General features: G+C 34.9%; 2 pseudogenes; one reads left to right on the top strand and one right to left on the bottom strand.

Annotated features, from left to right (window-relative positions):
- The first annotated feature begins 8,735 nt into the window (after positions 1-8,735).
- LOC112086532 lies at positions 8,736-15,205 on the top strand (annotated as a pseudogene).
- A 320-nt stretch (positions 15,206-15,525) lies between these two features.
- On the bottom strand, positions 15,526-19,367 carry LOC18016718 (annotated as a pseudogene).
- Positions 19,368-26,624: the final 7,257 nt, after the last annotated feature.

Here is a 26,624-nt window from a genome sequence, read left to right as displayed (position 1 = left end):
ACTTGCCGGTTCGATTATCTTCTACCTTCAGACAGCCCTCTTTGACTTCTTGTTCGGTTTATAAAATAATTTTAGACTTGGTTCAAATAATACATCCTATGCATTATATTCCCTAGACCTAACCGTCCAGTCATATGTATGTCACTAGCCATTTGTTCCCAGAGTAGTGTACTTACCGTAGTCACATTCTTGATTCAACGCGCTTTTGATCTGTGTCATGGATTCGAACTGATCAATGCACGCGTCTACCCTGACTCCGTTCCTTGCCGAGTCTCATTCTATCCTTAAACCATATCCGTAGATATAAACAACTCCCTTCGGTACTTAGTCATTCAGCCAACCATTCCCACATGACTAAGTAACCGACAGAGAATATTCTACTCCGGCCCGTCAATGCGTGCAGATCCAGTCCCGGCTTATGCACCATTTTCATGACCGTTTTCTCGGGTATATTTTGATCCGATGAATCTTCTCACATACCGCAATCTCTTCCCTCGATCTGCAAATATTTCCGATCCGGATCGTGGGCCGGCCTTAGGCTGGCAGAGTCTTGGAAAGATCCATTCCGTTTCCCAAGTCGCTCGGCTGCCGCGCCAACCGGATCCGGTCGATAATCTATACGATTCTACGCGCACCATCGCTGGCCCAATCTCCATTCCACTGCCGGCGACCCAATGGTGATTACAACTGAGTCATATAGACGGTTCGGCCTAGCCCATACTTTGGCCAAACGTCAAGTACGCCCGGTGAAACTCTTTATCGCTCCGGCCGCAACTCACCGTCTGATCGGCCTGCCCATACTTGGGCCAATCATCGGATTCGTCCAACCGAACCAATAATTTATCCGTATGCTTCCTACCATAAAACGTACCTTAGAGACTTGCGGTCGTTTGATTTTGCCGCACCACGCTCTCTCTTCTTTCCTTCCTGCCACGACCCGCACCAGTCGCTCTGCACGGATTCTTTTTCGCATGGTCATTCCTTTTATTCTCTCGGTTTTGTCTTAATTTGGGCAGAGTTTCTCTCCTCTTTCTCTGCGTACCCGAAATTGTGGTCCAAAGGGTCTATTTATAGACTTTCCCTTGCGGTAACAACTTTGGGCGAACAGGTGCGAGTTTTTGGCCGAACAGGTGCATTGATTGGGCGCATAGACTTTGCAACCCTTCGGCCATAACCGCCCATAACCACCCCAGTCCAGTTAGTTCACTGGCAACTCAGCTAGACCAACTGTCTTACTTTTAATCCAGCTGAGCTGAGCTTCCCGGCAGCTGGTCCAGCGAACTTAGCTCACCTTTCCAACTCTTTTTAGCTCGGCCCTCCTTACTGAGCTATCTTTCTCTTCTTTTTCCTGGCTAAGTCCCACATTAACTAGACTTAACCCTCATTCCGGACCATGGCTCGTATTTTCCTTAGACTCTCAGTCATTATTCTCCACTTCACGGCCATGGTCTGTCCCGGCGACCCTATTGCGGATCGGGGACGTTACACACACTCTCCTCTTGTTGGCTATAAATACAAGCCTCTCCACACTTAATTCTCTAATCCCTTTCTCACATCTCTCTCACACTTCCTACAATCTCTCCTTTGCTTTTTTAATCTTCTCCTTTGCTTTTTTAATCTTCTTTACAAAGTAAGTCTGAGAGTATATAGTAGAACGATTCGTTCATTCTATAATCAAGTGCTGTGATTATAGAATAACAAATGGTTGTATCATGGGATTCATTATCTTTACCAACTGCCATACTGCAGGAGATATTTTGACTTAAGGAAAAAGTTCATCTCATCTCTACTTCTCGGTTTTTTCCTTAATCCGATTTTCTAAAAACCGTTTTCATTTCATAAAAAATCGTTTTATCATATTGCAATATTTATCTCCGTTTATTTTACTCGTACAGAAGTAGTAGTATAGATCAAAAGTGAAATGGAAACTTTGATACCATTGATAGGTGCTAAAAGCTTACAACCCCAAGAACACATTTTTTCAAGAAAAATTTCACGTCTTTCAGTTCATTAGCTACCACATTATTTAAATACAGAAATGAAGTAATTGAATCGATCCAGATTTTACTAACAAGGAAACATAATGTGAAAATGAAAACATGGGAATACAATTCCTGGAATTAAGAAAAAACTGAAGTTTACTTATATAATTTATTTATTTGTTTTTAACCAACAAAAAGTAACTAAGCTAAGTAACCAACAAAATATATTCACCAAAAAGTAAGTGTATCATTCTAGGTTCTCTTAACATATTCATTGTCGATCAGTTATTGTTTCAGCATCAATAATAACTTGTCATCTCTGACCTTCATTTCTACAGCTTTTAAAATTAACCCATCATGTCAAGCAAATCCAGTATAACGATTATCTCCAAACTTAGATCCAGAATATTCAGTTCCCAGAACTCTCTGCGTTCTCCATCGACCAAATATGCTCTGAAACTATATTCATCTCATATGCATTTCGTTTTCCTTGTATAATTACTAAAATGATAAGTGATAATTTTTATCCTTTAATTGATATCTGCTTCTTTAATCTTTGTAATTGGATTCGGTTTTCTCATATGAAGCGATAGAATCCTATTATGACTTTGTACTTATTTTGTGCATGACGTCATCACCAATACCAATTTTTAGAGAAATCACCGTCAATAATCCATGCTTAATCCTTTCACTTGTGGCCAAATTGTTTTGATTCACCTCTACAAAGCAAAGCGATCAGATGGCTGCATCAGATGGCTGCATAGAACTTTCAAAACATCATATTTGTTGATATTATCTTGGATCAAATCGTTATGACATCAAGATCAAAGATGTTGATGGATTTGGAACATCTCTTTTATTGCGCCAACCAAAACAGGCTCCAAAATATGATAGCACAAAACTTCTAAGTCACGGCTGGAGTGTTTTAAATTTTTTTTTTATTGTTTCATAATATAAGTTGTTTTCATATTTCTATAGAATTTTATTTTTACTGCATATTATATGACCAATTATAATCTATATTTTTTTTTATGATTGGTTAAATTATTTTTACATTATATATTATCATCTGCCGTTTTCTCAACATTTTCTCTTTATTTTCTTTCATCTTTCCATTGGACTTTTCGCCATGGCGATGTTCTCAACGAAAACAAAAAAAATCATTAGGTGAGCCAAATGAAGATAAGTGGAAAAGCAAAAAATAACTACCCAAAATCCATGGCGAGAAATCAGCTCATATATAAAATCCAAAAAAATCATTAGATGAACAGCTCATATATAAGAGCAAAAGAAGCAGCAAAAAGTATTTGGCAAAATCACAATAATCCTTTAATCCAAAAGAACTTTTAGGTGAACCAAATGAATGTAAATGGAAAAGCATAAAATAACTATCCAAAATCCATTATTATTTTTAAATGTGGCATCTAGTATAGTAAATATGGCTAAAGCTATGATTTTCGTACTCTCTTTTCTTATTACCAAGAGATTATGATAATTTTTATCCTGTACTAAAAGGTCCTCTAATACTTTTAAAACAAACTCGTATGGGTAATTAATAATGTAAACTCCAATGCATATTACCTACATTACTCTTATATACTCATAGTCAATTACCCATATGATCCACTTACTGTTTTTTTTTTCACCTTCATCAATAAAAACATTTACAAATGTGGACAAACTGAAGGCACATGTTAATGCTAGCATGGATGCAAGTCCTAGATGCAAGAAAGGGGATGTTCTTGCAGAGCCGTATTTAGTCTAATAAAGATTCTAAGCACTTGTAAGTTTTAAAAAACTAGAAACAAAACAAAATGATAAATGATAGTGCAATAATTGGTCATGAGATTTTGATCATTTGTCCAATTTTACTAAACTATATAGTAGGTATGTGAAAATATTGTCTTTCCACATAACAAGAGATCGATTAAGGATTTTTCTGGCTTCTAATGAGATATAATGCGAACGTCGGGTTGGATCTAGCATCTGATCAAGTTTTCTAAATCGGTTTAGTTTCCAAGTTTAAGTGGTATGGTTTATGGTCTTCGTAAGAAACCGGTCGGATCTTAGTGTAGTCTTCTTACCAATTAATCAACGTACTTTATTGTGTTATTTTCACAATAATATTATCCTTTTGAGTAATATCAGAGCTAAAAACTCTATTTAAATTGCATTAATTAATGAAAAAAAATTCCAAAGAAGCAAAACGTTGGGAAAACTAAGAAGCAAAACATTGAGAAAACTCTATTAAAAACTCTTTTCGCCACGAAGGTGTTTGTTGTGCTCAATCTGGAGTATTGTGCTCGCCACAAACATATCGTGTAGTTCGGCATTTTCAAAGTGTGTGCAAAGACTTTTAAAATTGTTGGCAAGTTCACCAATACTATCAGACCACCTGAACAAGTCCTTGACGGGTATCTCGACCAAAAAAACGGCCTCACACGTGCCATTCTCAAATGATCAAATTCATTCTGGCAGATCTATAACTTTCAAAACGGACATGTTAGGGTCAGCCACAATATTCTTGGCTCGGAAATTCTTATTATGATGAAAACACTTCTACTTCTAAAAATTGTCCCCCCTGAACCCAAAGCCAAGATTGACACCTTGGATTGGTGTCAAGCAAATTTCAAACGAAAAACCTCAACGATGGATATAAGTCTCAAAGCTCTTAGCAGCTATTTTGATATAACACCACAAATCCATAGGAGTTTGGACGATTGTTTCTTGAATTTAGATATTTTTAGAAGACGTTTATCTGCAATTGCATTGGGGAAAATCATTGAACAAAAGGTGCAAGAGGCTGGTGGGCCAAGAAGAAGCGAGAGATTGACGGAGTAAGAGAAGCTCGCAAAAGAAAATAGAGAGCGGCAACCAATCTGCATTGGTACAGTTGGTAAAGGAATGTCTATGTGGGTTTTTGCCACCTGGGTTCGATTCATGTTGGCTACCAGAGCTTTCACATAGTTTCTCCGAGCCATAGGATTAGTCGGTGAAAGTGGGATGATACGTTGACCCTCAATGTCCGATTTTCCAATCCTTTGCAGAGGATGATGCGGAAACCTCACTGGTCAGAGTCGGCGGTCCTTTGGGATCCGGACCACCTGAATTATCAAAAAAAAAAAAAAAATAGAGAGTGGCGCATGGGGACTTATCTTTTAGCTGATTAGAAGAAGAGACTAAGGTACTAGAGCACTTATGACTTTGTGTAAAGAATTTAGTTATAGTTGGAGTTAGTGATATTGGATTTTGTTTTTTAACTTGTTGGATTAAATTTGAATTCAACTCTTAAAAACAAAAAAAAATAAATATATTTTTGATGAAAATTAGACTAAAAATTAGATTAAAAATTTAGAATTTCTTAATCTATATACTTATTTGTATTGTGTAAAGCTTATGTGTCGTTCACAACGAGTTTCAAAGCGTTTTGCTTATGTGTCATCTCCACAATGAGTTTCGGTTACAAAAAGACATTTTAACCCTATTTTTAATTAAATGTCATTTTTATTGATTCTTATCTGATGATATGTTAAAATAACTTAAATAAACCGCTCTAAATTATTTTGGTTTAATACTTCATTCCATTGTCAATCAAACCATTTTTCAAAATTAATAAAATTGATATTTAGTAAAGTCTAACGAACACAGTAAAAATCAATAAATAGAATGTTTAATTTCATGATGGTATTTGTGATGTCTAGATTAGGATTCTCGACTTCAAATATTTTAGTATAAATATGTATGACTTCTCTCTAATTTTTCAAAAATTAACATACAAAGAAATGTAAGAAAACAACCATGCACAACAATAGAGAGATAATAAACAAAGACTAAAAAACAAACATCAAACAGTAAAAAAAAAACATAATACTCGCTTTCATTATTCAGTAACAAGAAAAGCAAAACCTAAAACGTCTAACATAATACACAACAAAAGTGTTTAGACTCCAAAAATAGACTCAGAATAACACCAACAAACTACGTCTAAACTACATAGAACAATGATCAAAAGATTTCAAAACTATTTAAATGCAATTATTTGGATACAAAATGTGTTTTTATCTACACTCTTTTAACCCGTTTTAATGATCATGTTTTCAAACATTAAAATGCAAAAAAACCTATCAAACAAATATACTTAACAATAGAGAATAAAAAACAAATGAATCCAAACTACTCTTAAATTTTCAAACAATCAAATAGAAAATTATATCAGCCTGCGCAAGACGTGGGCAATTTCACTAGTTATTGTGATTTTGTAGGTTAAATATAAAAGTATTTTCGATAGATTGTTTGTGTGAGAAAATTGATGTACCTTTACGACTAATGTTACAATGGAAATTAACAAGAAATAGAAACTAATTAATCAGCTATAGCTTAAATATCAGTATATACAAATATCTAAAACTGTATACAGTTATGATATAATCAACTTCTCCATCTACAAGAATAATTTGCTAAACTTGATCTTCAATATCTACACATGTTCACCGCCTCCAATAATATTTTAGGACATGATAATTACTTGAGTTTTTGATCAAATGTGACTCATACAATTTTGGTTTTAGTTTGCTTCTTGTTTTTGATCGTGCTTTTTGGGTTATAAATTTTGGTTTTGATCATTGTAGAGATATTAAGACCGATTTTCTAACAAAATCAGAAAAGAAAGTGTTTTTTGTGTGATAATTATTTGATATTTTCTTAATGAATTTTTCAGTATTTTTACATTAATTTTGTTTGTGCTTTACGATATATCCTCTATTACATTTGATGCAGTCTTTTTTTTTTCTCTTCTTGATTTGTGAGGTAAACTTGGCTTTAGTTAAGCCACTTAGGCATCTAGCCGAGAATCCAGCTCTAACTCTAGAGATACAAATAATTTAATGTTTTCATGGTCGTGATTTTTCCTTTAGTACTGTATACTAACTTCTATAAACCATTAGTTTATATGTTTAGTTCATTTTATGGCCTAAAAATTATTAACTGAATGACCATTTTGTGTGTAGAAGGTGGTTTAATTTCATCTGACAAAGGAACTGAGTGGAGGGGATAAGATATCACAGGATGGGAAACAAAGATGCGATGACCCTGATCTCAAGGACAGTTTGCTTCGCAAACTTGGAAGTCGTATCAGTTCTTTAAAGTTGGGTTTTTCAAAGAAAAAGAAGAAATGAAAGCTACAGATAAGCTCCTGCTAGTGGGATGTTCATTACAAATTTACAAGTGATCTTATCCTACTTTAAGGTCAAAATACACTATTTTCATCGAGCCAGCCATAATTAAAATAATGAGAGCTAATTGTTAACGTTGTCCTCTCTGCCATCTAACGTTCTCATTGAAACCTCTGCTACCAACACCACCTCCACTTCAAACATCTTGGTTCCTTTCTCCTTTAAATAAGGAGTGTTCCTTTGCTTTTTCTTCTTCATGTTCCTGTAGTTTTTGAAAAAAACAGAGCATTAATCAACGTTTGTTCATCTTGTATACTACGTGTTACAGTGTATGTATCTCTCTATCTACATGTTTCTAAAGAGCTTTTTGTGTTTAAAAGTGGCTTTAGTTTAATGACTTTTTATAAGTCCAGAATATGTACTTCAAGATAAGAAAAGTAGGAGACGACCCCTATGCGGAAGCTAGTGTAATCAAAAAGTATGCAATCCTCGTTGAGAAGATAACAGAGAATGAATTTGAGACATGCGGACATCCGAAGAAGAAGAAACCTCTTGAGGGATAACAATTTGATCGTTTTATCTTTTGGCCAAGTCATTCTTAATATATTTGGTAGCTTGTAGTTTTTTTTTGTGTGGATTCTGCATGATGATGGAGTCGAACTGAGAATGAAATTACTTGGTCTAAGACAGTTCGGTGTTGATGTTGTTTCTGCTCATTGCAAACTTGATTCTTTGTTGCAAAATTTATTAAAGCACACATAAGGAACCAATCACATCTATTTTATGGGCTTCTCTTTGAAATATTTTATGGAGATTGTATTGAATATAATCTTTCAATTTGTGGTTTTTTTTTTAAATTTGGATAAAATATCACACGTTCGTATATGATGGTTTTGACAAGGCTATCAACCATGAAAAAAAAATACATTATATGTTAATAAATATTCCAGAAATAAACAAAATTAATATTGAATGTTATTTTACACAGATTTGTAATAAAAATAAAATGTTAATTTATTGATCTATTATGGCGACAATATATATACATATATATATATATATATATAAATCTAAATTTTACATAATTATTTTAAATTTCAGTTACAGTTTGTATATATTAGGAACCCATACTTTCTAACTTTGAAAATTCAGCAATTCTAATAATTACATATATCATTTGTGAGCAATTATCGCTTTTAGTATTTTTTTTTTTTGGAAAAATATTCATTCAGATTTTTAATTATTTATAAATAAATAAAAATAATTAAAATATAATAAACATGTAATAGATAAATTATTGTTTGAATTCTAACATTTTATTTACTAAGTGCGAACACATTAGCTAGTTGTTATTTAATTAAAAGTAATTTTGTAATTTTGTAATTGTATCATTTTTGGAACCAGGTTATGATCTTCGCAGTTTTCAATCAGAATACGTAGTCTTGTTCGAGGATAATAGCTGAACCGGGTTACTCTCTGTCTCGTACTCTCTGCTCCGTTTAGGTTTTGACAGACAGACTGGTCAAAGCGTCAAGGTGGATTCCTAAAACTTGGCCAGAGAAAGGAACCAAATCAACTGTTGATGCGGAGATCATTTGCGGTTGCCTCGACGGCGAACAGATTTGTTCACGGGCAAAGTAATCTTGTTACTGCTCCTCCGTCGTTGATTTTCTGTTGCTGGAGACGAGCTTTCTCTGGTGATAGTTGTGATCACAGAGAGAAGATTAAAAATGGGTTTTTAAAGGATATTAAGTTAGACGATGCAATTAGTTTGTTTGGTGACATGGAAGTCTCGTCCTTTTCCTTCCATTGTCGACTTCAGTAAATTGTTGAGTGCTATTGCTAAGATAAAGAAGTTTGATGTCGTGATATCTCTGGGAGAGAAGATGGAGATGCTGGGAATTCAACATGATCTCTTTACTCAGCGATATGATTGAGAGGAAATTGAACCCCGATGCAGTCACCTTCAGTGCGTTGATCGATGCGTTTGTGAAAGAGGGAAAGCTTTTGGAGGCTGAGGAATTATTCAAGGAGATGATCAGAAGGTCTATAAATCCTGATACTATCACTTACAATTCATTGATCAACAGGTTTTGCTTGAACGATCGCCTAGATAAGGCCAAGGAGATGTTTTTTTTTTTTATGGGTAGCAAAGGTTTTCTCCCAAACGTAGTGACTTATAGTACTTTTATAAATGGATTCTCTAAGTGTAAAAGGGTAGAAGATGGTATGGAACTCTTCAGGGAGATGTCTCAAAGAGAAATTGTGATACAGGAAATGGATCAGGAGAGACACGTCACGAGGCCACGTCACGGGTTGGCGTAAAATATTAAATAGTTTTTAATAATATCTGCGTTTTGTTATATTCGTTGGCAAAAAGAGGTTGTTGTTATATGATCGTTGTACACCTTTTTGGTGAGAACATCAGAATTCTAAAAGTAATTTTCTCTTTCTATTCCTTTCTGGGTTTATTCTTTGCTCATTCTTCGCCAAAGGATCTCTTCTTCCTCAAAGATCCTTTCGCAGGTGAGAACAGGATCACTGTTTTATGAACATTAGTCCTCTGCTTTATCCTCTGTTCGCATCTTACGTTTAATCGTATCAAACGTATCAGACGTCATTCGTTTCTCGGATTTCATGGCGGAAGTTACTGTTCGTGAGATGGAGGAAACGCTTGGTTCCAGGATCAACGCGTTGGAAGAAACTCTCAACGACAAGATCGACAAAGGCTTGAAGGACATGTTCGACGCTATACATCTTTTGACGTCGAACTGTGACGGATCTGGGGTGAGCTTTGAGCGATCGACGGGAAAACAACCTCAAGGATCATCGTCATCTCCGTTGCTCGGAGGTTTTCCACAGGAGCAGGGAAAATCCAGATCGGGTCCTCAAACCAACTATTCCGGTGTCACGAGGTTAGCAAAGCTTGATTTTCCTCGATTCAATGGTGATAAACTGAAGGAGTGGCTGTTTAAGGTCGAACAGCTCTTTTCGATCGATCACACCCCTGACGAGCTTAAGATCAATCTATCCTCGATGCACTTTGATGGAGATGCAGCTCAGTGGCATCAATCCTTGCTTGACGACGACTCGGACACTGAGTTACCTTTTGACTGGCCGAGTTACAAATCGCTTCTGCAGGAACGCTTTGAGGAGCTGTTAGACGATCCCATCGCAGAGCTTAAAAACCTGCAGGAGACGGAGGGGATTGCTGACTATCATCGGCGTTTTGAACGGATCCGTAACAGGGTGAAACTCTCGGAAGATTACCTGATGAGGGCGTATCTCGTGGGTCTTCGTGTGGATACTCAGATGCATATCAGGATGTTTCAACCCCAGACGGTACATCACTGTTTCCTCTTAGGTCGCTTGTATGAGAAGGCTCATCCTCATAAGACCAGTCCACCATCTTGGTCAAAGCAACGATCCACAGCGAACAGCAAAGGTTTGCTGCCCTTTCGGAGGAGCCAAACACCTACGATGTTACCTGATAAGGCTAAAGAAGCAGCTCCTCAGCCCAAGAAGTTTCTCTCTACGGAGGAAATGACTAAGCGCAGAGCTGAGGGTCTTTGCTACTTCTGCGATGAGAAATACACTCCAGGACACTATTTGAAACACAAGAAGACTCAACTCTTCATGTTAGAAACAGAAGATGATACTGAGGAGATCATCGAGGAGGAGGAAACAGCAGAGGTTGACGAATTAGCTGACTGTGAAATTGCCCAAATCTCTGTTAATGCGTTTGCAGGAGTCTCAAGCCCTCAAACAATACGGGTTAAGGGGATTCATGGTAAACGTGTACTGTACATCCTGATTGATTCCGGCTCTACACATAACTTTTTGGACACTCAGGTGGCTTTGAAGTTGGGCTGCAAGTTGACTCCTACAGGGATAAGTCGTGTGGCTGTTGCAGGTGGTGGTAAATTGGGAGTAAGTTCAAAGGTTGATGACTTTCAGCGGACTTTTGATGACACAGATTTCACAGATGGCGTAATGGTGATTCCTCTGGGTAATTGTGATATGGTTTAGGGAGTTTAATGGTTGGAGAGGTTGGGTCCTATCACTTGGGATTTCCTGAAGCTTGAAATGCATTTCAAATGGAACCAGCGACGGGTGTCCTTACGTGGTATCAAAAAGGGGTCTGTAAAGGAGATGAAGCTCAACTTGCAATGATTTATGTTCATGAGTGCGGAGAAGAAGAACCATTGCAGTTGTTTTCTATGGAGACAGGGGATTCTCATTCTCACAATTCTTCTGCAGTGGATAAAGTTCTGGATGCTTTTGCAGATATCTTTGAAGAACCTACTGCTTTACCTCCTTCGAGGCCACAACATGATCAAAAGATTCCCTTGTTAGACGGCTCCAATCCATTCAATCAACGCCCTTACAGATACGCTTTGCACCAAAAGAATGAGATTGACAAGATTGTCAACGAGTTGTTGCAAGCAGGAACAATTCAAAACAGCTGCAGCTCGTTTGCCTCACAATTGGTCTTGGTCAAGAAGAAAGATGGGATATGGAGGCTTTGTGTAGACTACCAGGGCCTTAATACTCTGACTGTCAAGGACCGCTTCCCCATTCCATTGATTGAGGATCTGATGGATGAACTTGGAGGCTCCAATGTGTATTCCAAGATCGATCTGCGTGCAGGCTACCACCAAGTGCGTATGACTCCTTCTGATGTGCATAAAACGGCTTTCAAAACATACAACGGCCATTATGAATATCTGGTCATGCTTTTTGGCCTCACCAATGCACTAGCAACCTTTCAAGGCTTGATGAACTCAGTTTTCATGGAATTTCTGCGCAAGTTTGTGCTTATTTTCTTTGATGACATCTTGATTTACAGCCCTACACTAGACCTACATGTGCTTCATCTGAAGCAAGTGTTTGAATTGATGAGGCAACACAGTTTGTACGCCAAGAAGAGCAAGTGTACTTTTGTTACAGACCATGTGGAATATCTTGGTCACTACATTGAAACTAAGGGTATCTCCACCGATCCTAACAAGGTCAAAGCAGTTCAAGATTGGCCAATTCCTACTTCTACCAAACAGCTGCGTGGCTTCCTGGGGTTAGCTAGTTACTACCGAAGATTCGTAAAAATTTTTGGAGCTATTGCAAGGCCATTGACTGATCTTACAAAGAAAGACAATTTCAATTGGTCTGTAGAAGCAACTTTGGCGTTTAATGCTCTCAACAAAGCTTTAGTCGAGGCACCTGTTTTGGCTTTACTGGTTTTCTCTAAACCTTTTGTGGTTGAAACTGATGCTTGCAGTCGTGGCATCGGAGCAGTATTAATGCAGGATGGTCACCCACTTGCTTACATCAGTCGACATTTGAAGGGTAAGCAACTGAATCTGACTATCTATGAAAAAAAACTCCTTGCGGTTGTGTTTGCAGTTCAGAAGTGGCGCCATTATCTTCTCACCAGTCACTTTGTCATCAAAACTGATTAGCACAGCCTTAAATACTTTCTGGAGCAGCGGTTGAACACACCTATTCGACAGCAATGGCTCCCTAAGCTTCTGAAGTTTTATTATGAAATTCAATATAAACAAAGGAAGGAGAATCTTATTGCTGATGCGTTGTCACGGGTTGAAGGGTCCGAGGTGCTTCATATGGCGATGTCAGTTCTTGAGTGTGATCTGATGCAGCGTATTCAAGGGGGTTATGATACTGATCCAACTCTGAAGACTCTCATTACAGAATTGCAGGCCAATGCAGGCTCCAAGAAACACTATTCCTGGTCTCAGAACATTCTTCGTAGGAAAAGCAAGATTGTTGTGCCATTGGATTTGCAGTTAATGGACACTATTTTGGATTGGTTACATAGCTCGGGAAGTGGAGGTCACTCAGGCAAGGAAGTAACTAATCATCGGGTTAAAGGTCTCTTTTACTGGAAAAGAATGTCCAAGGATATTCAGACTTTCATCCGCAGTTGCAACACTTGTCAGCAGTGTAAGTATGACCCTACGGCTTCACCTGGATTACTGCTGCCTTTGCCAATACCGGAGACCATCTGGACTGACATATCCATGGATTTCATAGATGGATTACCTCTTTCTTTTGGCAAATCGGTCATTTTCGTGGTTGTTGACTGTCTAAACAAAGCTGCACATTTTATGGCCTTGTCTCATCCTTATACCGCGGCTTCAGTTGCACAAGTGTTCCTTGATAATGTCTTCAAGCTACACGGCTTCCCTCAGTCAATTGTCAGTGATCGTGATGCGGTTTTCCTCAGTGATTTTTGGCAAGAGCTCTTTCGTTTGCAAGGTGTTGCCCTCAATATCTCCAGTGCTTACCATTCTCAGAGTGATGGCCAAACCGAAGTGGTAAACAGGTGTCTCGAAGGATACTTGCGTTGTATATGTAGTGATCGACCTCACCTCTGGAGTAAATGGCTTCCTCTTGCTGAGTTTTGATATAATACCAATTTCCATACTGCAATACAGATGACCCGTATGAGGCTGTCTATGGTCAGGTCCCACCGCAGCACTTACCTTACCTTCCAGGCAAATCTATAGTTGCAGGGGTTGCAAAGAGTCTGCAGGAAAGGGAAAGTATGTTATTGATCCTGAAGTTCCACCTTCTACGAGCTCAGCACCGGATGAAACAGTTTGCAGACCAACACCGAACTGAGAGGAAACTGGATATTGGTGACTATGTCTATGTCAAGTTACAACCATACCACCAACAGTCTGTGGTGACACGATCCAACCAGAAGCTCTCTCCTCGCTACTACGGCCCTTACCAGGTCATTGATAAGTGTGGAAAAGTTGCCTACAAGCTGGAACATCTGAGCTCTTCCCAGATCCACCTTGTCTTTCACATCTCGCAGCTGAAGCTTCGGGTCGGAGGTAATTTATTCACTACTACTCAACTTCCATCTGTTGCTCAAGATGTTTTGCTCAAGGAACCTGAGGCTATTCTGGAAAGGAAGATGGTTAAACGCCAGGGTAAAGCGGCTACAATCGTATTGATCAAATGGATTAACAAGCCTGCAGAAGAAGCCACATGGGAGATCCTTTTTGAGTTGCAGAGGCGATTTCCAAACTTCAAACCTTGAGGACAAAGTTCTTCAAAGGAGGAAGATTTGATACAGGAAATGGATCAGGAGAGACACGTCACTAGGCCACGTCACGGGTTGGCGTAAAATATCAAATAGTTTTTAATAATATCTGCGTTTTGTCGTATTCGTTGACAAAAAGAGGTTGTTGTTATATGATCGTTGTACACCTTTTTGGTGAGAACATCAGAATTCTAAAAGTAATCTTCTCTTTCTATTCTTTTCTGGGTTTATTCTTTGCTCATTCTTCGGCAAATGATATTTTCTTCCTCGAAGATCCTTCGCAGGTGAGAACAGGATTACTGTTTTATGAACACTAGTCCTCTTTTTTATCCTCTGTTCGCATCTTACGTTTAATCGTATCAAATTGTTGGTAACAAAATCACTTACAACACTCTTATCCAAGGGTATTTCCAAGCTGGCGATTGTGATAATGCCCAAGAAATATTCAAACATATGGTTTCTATTGGTGTACCTCGTGATATTAGGACATACAACATTTTGTTATGTGGTCTTTGTTACAACGGGAAACTAGAGAAAGCATTGGTTGTATTCAGGATATGCAGAAAAGTGAAATGGAACTTAGTATTGTTATATATGACATCATCATTGAAGGAATGTGCAAGGCTGGTAAGGTGGAAGATGCCTGAGATTTTTTTTGCAACCTCAACCTTAAAGGACTGAAGCCTGATGTTGTAACCTACAATTCAATGATTATTTCAGGATTTTGTAGGAAAGGCTTAAAGAAAGATGCATATGTCTTACTCAGTAAAATGAAAGAAGATGGGCCTATTTCAGATAGTGGTACCTACAATACGTTGATTAGGACACATCTTAGAGACGGTGACAAATTAACATCAGTCGAACTCATCAAGGAAATGAGGAGCTGCAGGTTCTGTGGAGATGCTTCAACAATATGTTTGGTCACTAATATGTTGCATGATGGGAGATTAGACAAAAGCTTTCTGAAGATGCTTTCTTGAAACAGTTTCAATTTTATAAGCGAAAAGGAATGGTAGAGCAACTCTCTTCTCTTCAAAGCATTTGTGAGGTGAATCAAATTATTTATGTTGTTTTTCTAGAAATTACATGTGGAGATAGATTTTTGTGTATTTGGTCGACATTGTGTGTGAGCTTCATGTTGAACAAACACATTTGTGGTAAGCATTGGAAGAAGCTCTTCCCTCCAAAAAGATCTCAAATTTTCCTATAAAAATTTAAATTCAAACTAGTTTTTTTTTTTTTTGAATTACCAAACTAGTCTTCTTATTTATCCAAAACGATAAAGATGAACATATGCAGATCATCAGACAAATCGGGAGATAAACAAACTTAAAAAGATCCCTTGAATCGTTTTGAAACGTAATCTTAACATGATCTCAAGGAGGCTTAATTTTTGTTTTGTTTTCAATGATCTCATAAAACAAACAAAGAACAAAATCACAAGATTTAGGCGATTTGGGTAACTGCAGCATGTATAGCATCAGCGAGTTGAAGCACTGTCTTCGAACTTAGACCTGCCATGCTTATCCTCCTGCAATATAAATTCACAATTCTCACTTTGAAACTAAGTTTTTTCATCATGAAAACGAGACGATTAACTAAAACATTTGAAGAACATTGAAATAATATGTGTCCCTCACCCATCATAGGTCATGTAAATGTGATACTCTTTGGCAATGAAGCGAACTTGCATCTCATTCAATCCGGTAAAAGAAAACATCCCAATCTGTTTGTTAATGTGACTCCAATCACCAGGTGTGCCTGCAAGAATAACATGGTACAAAAAAATCAGAACTTATGAATGATTCAATATTAATTAACAAAAAAGTTTGAAGGAAAAAAAAACCATTAAACCAAACCTCGAGCTTGTAAAGCATCGTATAACTGTTGGCGCATGCTAACTATGCGGCTAACTATTCCTTTCAGCTCAATGGTCTAGTCCTTGTACATATCACTGCCAAAGATATATACAACGTAAGAAACTTTTAGAATAATCAAAATCCCATTTGTTACAATGAAGCATTTAAACACAACAAACAATTACCTTTTTTTAAGAATTGTGGTAACAATGGATGCTCCATGAATATGTGGGCTAAGATACATAGGTCTCACAACAAGTAACACTTGGCTGTGAACTTTCCTAGCCACGTCTTTTGAGATGCATACCTTCACATTAGACACAGAGTTTATATATACACTTTAAAAATGCTTATTATCATAAGTGTAGCCAAGATTTAAGTTTGCATGCATGTGAAAGTGTGAAATTTTGGTTGCTTACAATGGTAAGAGCGCCAATACGCTCCCCATAAAGACCCATATTTTTGGCAAAACTTTGAGCTCCATCAGCAACAAACATACGAACCGCTTGTGCATCAATGTCTAGGCTACCACTAGCAAAACCCTGAAAGTTTAAGGAACAAGATGAAAATGTATATTACAACTAGCACTAAACATAAAATAAAAAAATGATCAAAGGAAAGAAAATGATAAATTTTATGACTTGCCTGGTATGCATTATCAAAGAATGGTAACAAGCTTTTAGATCTCACTATTTTTCGAATCTGTTCCCATTGATCCAATGTTGGGTCAACACCTGTGGGATTATGCGCACAAGCTTGCAATACCACTATGGCTCCAGAAGGTGCAGCGCCAAGATCCTCGAGCATGCCTGTTTTGAAATTAGTTCTTCACTTACAATTGTATACTTAACATCATAGCATGTTTTATCTTAGGTTTGTTTGCTTCCATCTTGGTCTGTGGGCCATTTAAACAAACAGTAATCAAGATGGAAGCAAACATAAATAAGATAAATAACGTATAACAATGAGGAAGGTGATATAGAGTTTATGGACAACAATATAAAATCAACCTTTGAAGTCGAGTCCTCGGGTTTCGTATCATAGTAACGGTAAACTTCTACAGACAAACCCGCCAAATTGAAAATTTGGGGATGGTTCCCCAAGTTTGGTTTGAAACGAAAACGACACGCTGAAAGCAATCATGAGAAATGCAATTATATATCAAGAAAAACTCTCGAATTTGTGAAAAAACAAAGTTAAAGAAACCTTGATTGTAAAATGAATTATGTGAGCTTTTCATGAAGGATTTTATAACCCAATCTTGCAGAAAAAAAACTTCAAAAAAGGAACTCTATATTACAATAATTCTACAAACTTCCCTCACAAATATGTAGCTACGTAAATAGCATATATTTTTTATACAACTATAAATTAGTCAGCAGTTTTGTAAGTATTTTTTAGAACTGCTGTATAGGATAAGGGTCTCATGGGATAATACAGTTTGCATCTTTCAGGGCATCTCTAATATATAACTCCATTGTTTTACTCCAATGTAAGTTCCGTTTTTTTCTCTAAAATAGAGTCATTATTAAAAAAATGGAGAAACTCTATTTTTTGCTCCATATTTGGAATAACTTCATTTTTTACTCCATTTTAGAGTGAAATATGGAATAGGATTGAAGAGAATATTGCTTATAATTCTATTTTGGAGTAGGATTGGAGGTAGTTTGAGATGTTAAGAGTTTCTTTTTCCGACAACATGTGTTATGTGGGTCTAAATCTGAGGTGGTGACGCAATGAAAACACTAATACAAACCTTTACATGTCATCTCAAGAACAAAACTAAATAGATTTTTTACTTTTTCTGTAATTTTTGGTAAACGCAGAACCAAATAGATAAATGAGTAAATTACTTCTTGGTGGTGTTTTGCTAGAAACTCAGCTCCAACTCTCAAAGAACCAGTACCAGACAAACACTGGATTGTAACAACTCTATCCTCCTTTGATGCAGGACTGCCCAAAAACAAAAACAATCTTTAGAGACCTGAAATCCAGCATCTAGCTACAAATGAAATTCAAACCTCGAATCAAACATTTTTTGGACAAAAAGATGATAGAAAATAGAAGTGATCATTGTTTACCTATCATCACCTAAGAAGAGTTTGGCGCTCAGTTTGTTAAAATCAGCAAGTCCATCAAGTGGAAGATATTCCTTATTCTGGGACCTTGAGGTAAGAGAAGAATCATAGGCTATTAATAAACAAGTGAACAAATAAAAAAGGAGGAAATTAGAATTAGAACTTCTAGTTTGTGAAATGTTCAAAAAAAGAAAAAAACGCCTGCTAGTTTGTGTGCATTCGTGTTCACATTTACTGTATTTTCTTAGTGCTAGTTACTATATTTGTGTTTGCATTTGTGTTGATTTTTAAAGACTTCAGAGCTATTATTTTATGAATTCTTATATTCTTAATAGATTCATATGTTATTTGGTTTGATGTAATTATAATTTCACTCCAAATTTATTATATTCGGTAAGTTTAGTTATAAATAATTATGTAATTTTGTTAAAATCTAGTGTTATTGCGATATAGTTTTATATATATACTAAACTGTTAAAGTCTTTACAAATAAACAAAATAGTTATTTACTGATTTCATTTTTAAAAAATTACAAAACACTATAAATATAATAAATATTTCAACTTATAAAATCATCCAACTCTATTTAAATAAACAAAAAATGTGTCTTTTCATATATTGACGCAAAATTGCAAACAAAGAAATTGCATGTGAGCAAAACAATCTAACAAAAACTTTTTGCTTACATATCATTCGCTAACTGCTGCTCTGCTTTTCTCACCACCTCGAGAAGAGAACCAGAGGCTTTCCTTCCTTAATAAGAAAAAAATATAACACAAGAGAAAACTAGTATAATCAAAACCTGAGCTTGTAAAATGGAAAATAAAATTTAATCTATAGAGACTGAAGATCCATGCAACGTAGACAGAGAAAAAAAAAAAAACCAAAATGACCTCAGTTCGATAGGAACCGCCGCTCAAATTCAACTTAACCGGGCTAGGATCCTCTCTACTAGCAAAATATACCTGTTTGTGCGTACAATCATAAGACTTTAATATAAAACCCAGCTTACACACTAATAGAATCAGATAACAGTTATATAATATTGGTGAAATGGATCTAAACATGCAACATAAGTAAGATCGATATGTTGAGCCTTAGAGTAAAGTTTAGATACACTGAGAACGGGATCTTCAGGAGCAGGAAGAACGCTTGACAAGAAAGAATTCATGATAAAAGAAAAACGTTTGATTCAGTTGAAGTGAGTGAAAAAACTTAAAGAAGAAAAACCAACTTCGATCAGATACTTAAAGGAGTGTTCTATGACACGTCAAAGCATAATTAGTTAAAAAGCTAAAATATTTAATTCTTAAATAGAAAGCTGTCTTTATATGATGATAAATATTTTTTAAAGCTTTTTTTTTTTTTTTTTTGGTCGAAATATTTTTTAAAGCTGATATATATGGTCATTTTAGAATTTAGATATACCAGTCAGAGCCATCAGCTATGCTTCATGTTGTTCAGGGAAGGCATGTCTACTGCCACATATAAATTTTAAAACAAATTGTGAAATTAGACGGCCATATATTGTTTTTTCGTTAATTAGGCATATTATTAATTTTGTTTATTGAATATGTAGGCTAAAATCAAACAGATACTTTGCTGTCCAATCTGTGTTACGAAAATCGAAACTGAGAAGCTTATATTGTTTTCGTTAAGAACTTATCGTAAACCGAGAATCTGTCTTATAAATTATAACTCATTTACGATACGTTCATATATTGTAAATTTCTAAGCAACAATATATTCATTTACGTTAGTACGTTACGACACCACCTGTCTTAGGAATAACTAGATTCCATATACGTTACGTTCATATATTACAAATTTTGAAGCAACTTTTTTAGGAATAAGTATATTCATTTACGTTTTACAACATTTGTGTAGTACATATTGTATGGTCTCGAAACTCAATTTTTGTTTGCGTTTGCCGACATAATTATTAAGCTTTGAAGTCGAGTCATCGGGTTTTCGAATCATAGTAACGGAAATACTGTAACAGACAAACCAGCCAAATTGATATATTGGGATGGTTCCCCCAAATTGGGTTTGAACCGAAAATGGCACACTGAAAGCAATCATGAGAAATGCAAACTAGTAACAACGAAAATTTGGGTTTCGTTCTGCATCTTTCTAAATTGTTAAGGGTTTCATTTACCAAATTCTAATGGCCATTAACAAAACTATACTAAATTAAACCAAATTCTAAGAGCATCTCCAAAAGACACCTTATAACTTTAAATATAAGGTTGGGAGGATTACTGTACTAATCTTAGAAAGTATGTATATAACTTGTTTGGCGTACTTTTATTTTTTTTACAAAACTAACCTAGCATACCCAAAACATTCTTTTCGCCTTTGTTGAAAAAAACCTAATTACGAAAATGTCATTATTTTTTTAATGACACATAGGCAGAATATAGCGCTGAAAATTTGATAAGTCTACCAGGCTTTGACGGTAGACTTATCAAATTTTGGTCAACGCAAAAATTTTATCGGTAGAGTTATTAGGTCGATAGTAGATTTATTCGAGAGTTGGTAGAGTTTACAAATGTTGGTAGACTTATCTTGGTAGAGTTTTGACGATAAGAGGTAGATTTATTATGTTTCGGTAGATTTGTTGTTATGAATGGCAGACTTGTCAAACGTGTTGGTAGACTTGTTAAACAAAACGTTGACTTTCTCGCATAGTTGACTTTGTCGGTAGATTTATTGAGAATGAGGTAGATTTAATTTCTGAGTTGGTAGACTTATGTTCTTTGGCAGTAGATTTATGTGAAAAAAGTTGTCAATACGTGACGGTAGATATATCTGTTTTATGGTAGATTTATATCTAGTTGGTAGATTTTTTGCTTTTGTGGTAGATATGTTTGTTTTGTGGTAGATTTAAATTCAAGTAAAATTTCTTCCGGTGAGTGGTAGATTATTTGTTACATGAGGTAGACTTACAGAATGTTGGTAGATTTATTTGTTTTGTGGTAGATATGTTTGTTTTGTGGTAGATTTAAATTCAAATAAAATTTCTTCCGGTAAGTGGTAGATTAATTGTTATATGAAGTAGACTTACAGAATGTTGGTAGATTTGTTTGTTAGTTTGGTAGAGTTTATGTAATCTGGTAGAGTTATTGTACGTATGGTAGACTTCTTATAATAATCATGTGGTAGATTAATTAAGTTTGGTATTTACAAAGATAATCTCGATCTGGTAGATATATGAGGTGCTTATGGTAGACTTGTTTCTATGGTAGAGTTATTTTCCATGCTTGAGGTATACTTAGTTGTTAATGTTTGGCAGACATTTGACTTTTTGGATTAAAATTACTTTTTTGTCCTAAATGTATTCTGCAATATACGAAAAAACCAGATGTGTGGTAGACTTGTTTTGGAGTGTCGTATGTTAAACAGGTTTCGTACATATGGTAGACTTGTTCCATGGTTATATTTGACTTGGTTTTGTTACCATTGATGTTTTCTTTGCATGAGTTTGCTAAGATTATGTCGGTTAACTGTGATTCGATCACAGATGATTATTGGTCTTTACGATATAAATGCCATAATCAATGGTCAAAATTTCTAACATAAATATTTTTTCTATGATATATATTTTCTCTAAGATAACTTTGCTTTTCATATTAACTTTGAACATATATGTCATATTTGTAATAACCATCTCTTAACTTATGATCTTTTGATTTTTATTTTTGAATATTTGTTACATTTAACTCTATTTACATAAACTCTTACAACATCACAATGTCAAATGATTTTAGTCATATGTTTTGATTAAATTTTTATTCAGTTATGATATACATCATAGTGAAAGTAAAGAAATAAATTGAATTGAATAATAACATTACTAGCAAATATGTGAAATGTCTAGGTCAATGTTTTACGACAAATATAATTTGAAAACAAAAATATTATCATTTAAAATCTAATTATCATTTTTACAAATTCAAATATAGATATACCATCAATTTAATAATAAATCTACCATTATTTCAAAACAAATCTACCAAATGCAAATCTACAATTCATAGTAAAACATGTCGGATCGATGCTGGATATCCCATCAAAGATTTGTTCACCATGGCAAAGCCCATAATCTGTCAGAAAAAAATAAACAAATACTGTCATTCGTATATAAAATTCAAATATATACGACTGATAAATCTACCATAAATAACTAATAAATCTACCAAACACATATCATTTTTCAAATAAGTTACCATTAAATGACTAATAAATCTACCAAACCACATCGTTTTACAAATAAGTTTATCATTAGATGACTAATAAATCTACCAAACGACATTGTTTTTAAAAATAATTTTACCATCAAATAACTAATAAATCTACCAAACCACATTTCGTTTTCTAAATATATCTACCATCAAATAACTAATAATCTACCAAACTACATACCGTTTCAAATAAATCTACCATCACACATTATGAACTTTACAACAAAAAAATACAATATCGATTTCCAAATATATCTACCAAACGTACCTGAAAAAAAATTAGGGTTACGGTTTTTACAAAAAATTTACGCCGCCGCCCAAAAACTTACACCGCCGTCAAGAGATCCAAGCGATTGAGCCTTTCTGCGACTTCGTAGTAATGGAGGAGAACCAGAGGAAGGTCTTCGGTCCAGTGGTAGAAGGCGGAAGGATCTAGACTCGAGGGAAGCACAATGCTCGATGATCGGGACAAAATCGCCATCTAAAGGGATGTGAGAGGTGCACTCGTGCCATCGGACGATTCTTGTGATCGACGGAGGCGAGAAAGGTGCTAACCGCCAGAATCAAGAAATGCGGCAAAAAAACAAAAATTCAGATCTGGGTTAGAGAAAAACGAGAGAGAAGCGATAGAGAAGATGAGAGAAGATGAGAGAGATAATTTTTTTTAATATTAGATATGTTATTTTTTTGTTTTTGTATTTACTTTTTTGCACAAATAAATTTTTTTTTTAATAAATAAGGTTAATCTAGTAAGGTGATCAATATGTTAGGCTAAGTTTGTCAATACATCAACCTTAAAGGCTAGTCTGAGGAATTTTCATTATAAAGTTTTATGTATTCCAAAAGAAACCTCAAAACCTCAAATTTGAAGTATTAAACAGTGATACCTTATATTTGAGGTTTCACTGTTCAATATCTCAAATTTAAAGTTTCATGTTTTTTATTTGCATTTCAGTCATTTCAATTACATACTTTAAAATCAATCTTAATAATTTTTGTGTTTATCATTTTAAGAACTCTCCTAATCTTATGTTTCATTAATATTTTACATATATTCTTATAAGTTTTGTTTCTCCATATAACATTTGTTAAACACTCTAAAATATATTTATCATTTCAAAATGCTTTGATTGATCATATATAGATCATTATGGTAATAGTTTTATTGAGTAACTAGACTTGTACCCGCGCATACGCGCATGTTTTGTTTCACATAATATTTTTAAAAATATGTTTGTGTTGATATATATATATATAGTTAATTATAAGAATATGATAATTTGTTTGATTGTTTAGTATTAGGTTTTTTAAAAATAAATTCTTTGTAAAACAAATAACTTTTTTAAGGATTTGAAATATGGTAATTAGGAAAATTATTATACTATTTTAGAAATCATAAACATGTTATAAGTAAAAAAGACGTAGATAAAAGTCATATTCTTTTGGTTGAATAGCTTGAAAACATATAATTACCTCCAATTTTTAATGTTCTCAAATTTATGACATGTACAATTGCCTTGATTCTGCAAGAACTACCCCATACTTTATGTTTTACAATAAAATGCAGCTATAATAATATTATATTTGACCCATAAAAACCGCCAAATCTTTGAATGAAGATAACGCTATATCTTTACATTTTTTCATACAACAAGCTTCGAAAAAAGTGTTTATGATGAAGATAAGCCGGAAGAAAAGTATCAAGTTAGTATAAAAAATTATTAAAAAGTTTTAGACGAATACTAAAAAGTTAGAAATGTTGTTTATTTATTTTTATTAGGAATGTGAAAAACCTTAATATTAATGTAACTTAATAGTTATGAACATAAATACATATGAAATAAACATTAAATAGAATAGTTAAGTTAGAAATAGTGGTATTAATTAGTTTTTATTTTTTTTTTATTTTAAATTTATGATTTATTAATTAGTTGAAAGGACAGATGTCCTCCATTGAAATGCTGATGTGGCAGCATGATGGAGAGAGTTCACCTAAAATCATATATATGATTTAGTATGTGATCTGTAATATATGATTTACTTGATGTGTTTTTATTATTTTTTATGTATATTTATTTTTATACTAATGTTTTATTAATTAATCTTGCTTGTAATATTTTTAAAATGTGTTTTATAGTTAGTTATAAAATTTTTATGATTTTATTTAGTAATGATAAATAGTGAGGACTATAGTGCAATTTTTTTTTTTAGTTTTGTTTAAGATCATTGCAAAACAACACTCTCAAACTTCAAATTTGAGATTTTTCATACCTTAAAAAATAGAGTTTCTCTTGGAGATGCTGCAGTGCGAATATAAATTTGTGAGAAATATTCACTTCTTGGTGGTGCCTTGTAAAAAAATCAACTCTTAAAGAACCACTACGACTGTACGAGACAAACACTAGATTATAACAACTCTATATTCCTCCACTGCAGGACTGCCTAAAGAAACAAAAGACAATCTCTATAGACTTTAAAATTCATCAGCTAGCTTCAAAAGAAAATCTAATCAAACCACGTTGAACATTGAAAATTATATTTATACCTACAGCTCTTATCTTTTTATATACCTACGCCGCCACAAATATTTATACCTACTACAGCTCCCTAATAAGTTTTTTTTTTTTTGCTCCCTAATAAGTTGCCTTTGTAATTATGGAAGATTGAGCAATGCCTCGACTACTAAGTGGTATGATTGAGAAGAACATCAACCCTAATGTAGTTTCGTTCAATGCATTGGTCAATTCGTTTGTAAAAGAGAGAAATTTTTTAGAGGCCGAATAAATGTACAAGGAAATGATCAATAGGTCCATAGATCCTGCTACTATATATTACTTACAGCTCACTGATCAATGGTTTTGCATGCAGTGTCACCTAGAGGTGGACAAGCATATGTTTGCTTTGATGGTTAGCATCTAGCAAGGGTTGTCTCCCAGATTTTGTGACATATTGTACTTTCATAGAAGAATTGCGCATGTCAGAGTAGATAATGGCATGGAGCTGTTACGTAGGATATGTCTCAAAGAGGATTGGTTGGCAACACAGTCACTCACAATACTATGACATACAACATTTTGTAGACAAAAGTTTTGTGGAAATGCTTTCTTTTCTTTTGGTAAACAACCAACAGTTCTATTATTTGATTTTCTTTAAGAATTTTATTTGTTGGACGTTTTAGTTTTATTACAAAACGGTAAATATACTTCAACAGCCCATGGCTAAACCGGACTTTTGATCTGATGTAAATTCTATACGAAACAGAACCGATCAAGATGTAGCAAATGGTCTACAGAGTGGTAAGTCCTTTTCTAAGAAGGGCGCGACCTCAAGAACCGGATTGGATTCAAAGAAATTGGCCTGTTTAAGTTCAAAGCTAGCTGTGAGGGCTGGCATAACCGGAAAATCTTCTTGGCAAGTACATGATGGAACCCTAGTGTATACCACAACATTATGTCCTTGTTTTCGATCGAACGGTCCCTGTGTCACCACAACAAGATAGAGTAGAGAAATGTATTAAACCAGTAACCTTTAGCCACAAACGGTATGACTCAAATTTGGCTATTTTACCAATCCACGTATGAATTGATTTTATCCATTCTTACTGTCAGAGAAGGGTCCCGTTTAATTCTGTTTCAGGTAAGAAAATGTGATGATTACTTGTCGTGGCTACTTGTACAGCCAAACATGGAAGAACTCTATTGAATTGATGAGATTCGAAGTAAGTGAAGAACGAACAATGTTAAATAGGGGGGTAACATATCCAGATTCTCGACTATCATAATTGATAATACTTTGCTGTCCATAAGATTGAGATTGTTCGAAAATTACAATGGTTACTGATCTACTAGTAGTGAAACTTATTCAACATTTAAGACTAAAACAGTGAAGTTATTAGGAGTGGTGAAGAAACTAGGATACTAAAGAGTTTGTTTTTTAAGTGCTTGAGTGTCCGGTTGGTTTTAAAATGGTTGACATTTAGGATGTGATTTAAAATATTTTGTTGTTAGAAAATTTAAAAAGTTTTGAAGATACGATTGAAAAAGACGAAGCCTTTTTTTGTTGGTAGCCTTCACTGCATTTACACTATTTTTCTTTTTGTTTGCTCAAACTAACTTCCGCAGCTCCAATTAAGTAGTAGACATATCCAATGTTAGTTTGAGGCATGTAATTTTTATGAAACCACTCTATTTATATTTTAACAACACTATACTGATATCT

The sequence above is a fragment of the Eutrema salsugineum genome, unplaced genomic scaffold (assembly GCF_000478725.1).
Source record: "Eutrema salsugineum unplaced genomic scaffold, Eutsalg1_0 scaffold_2, whole genome shotgun sequence".
Taxonomy (NCBI): Eukaryota; Viridiplantae; Streptophyta; class Magnoliopsida; order Brassicales; family Brassicaceae; genus Eutrema; species Eutrema salsugineum.
This window is presented reverse-complemented; position numbering and strand designations above follow the sequence as displayed.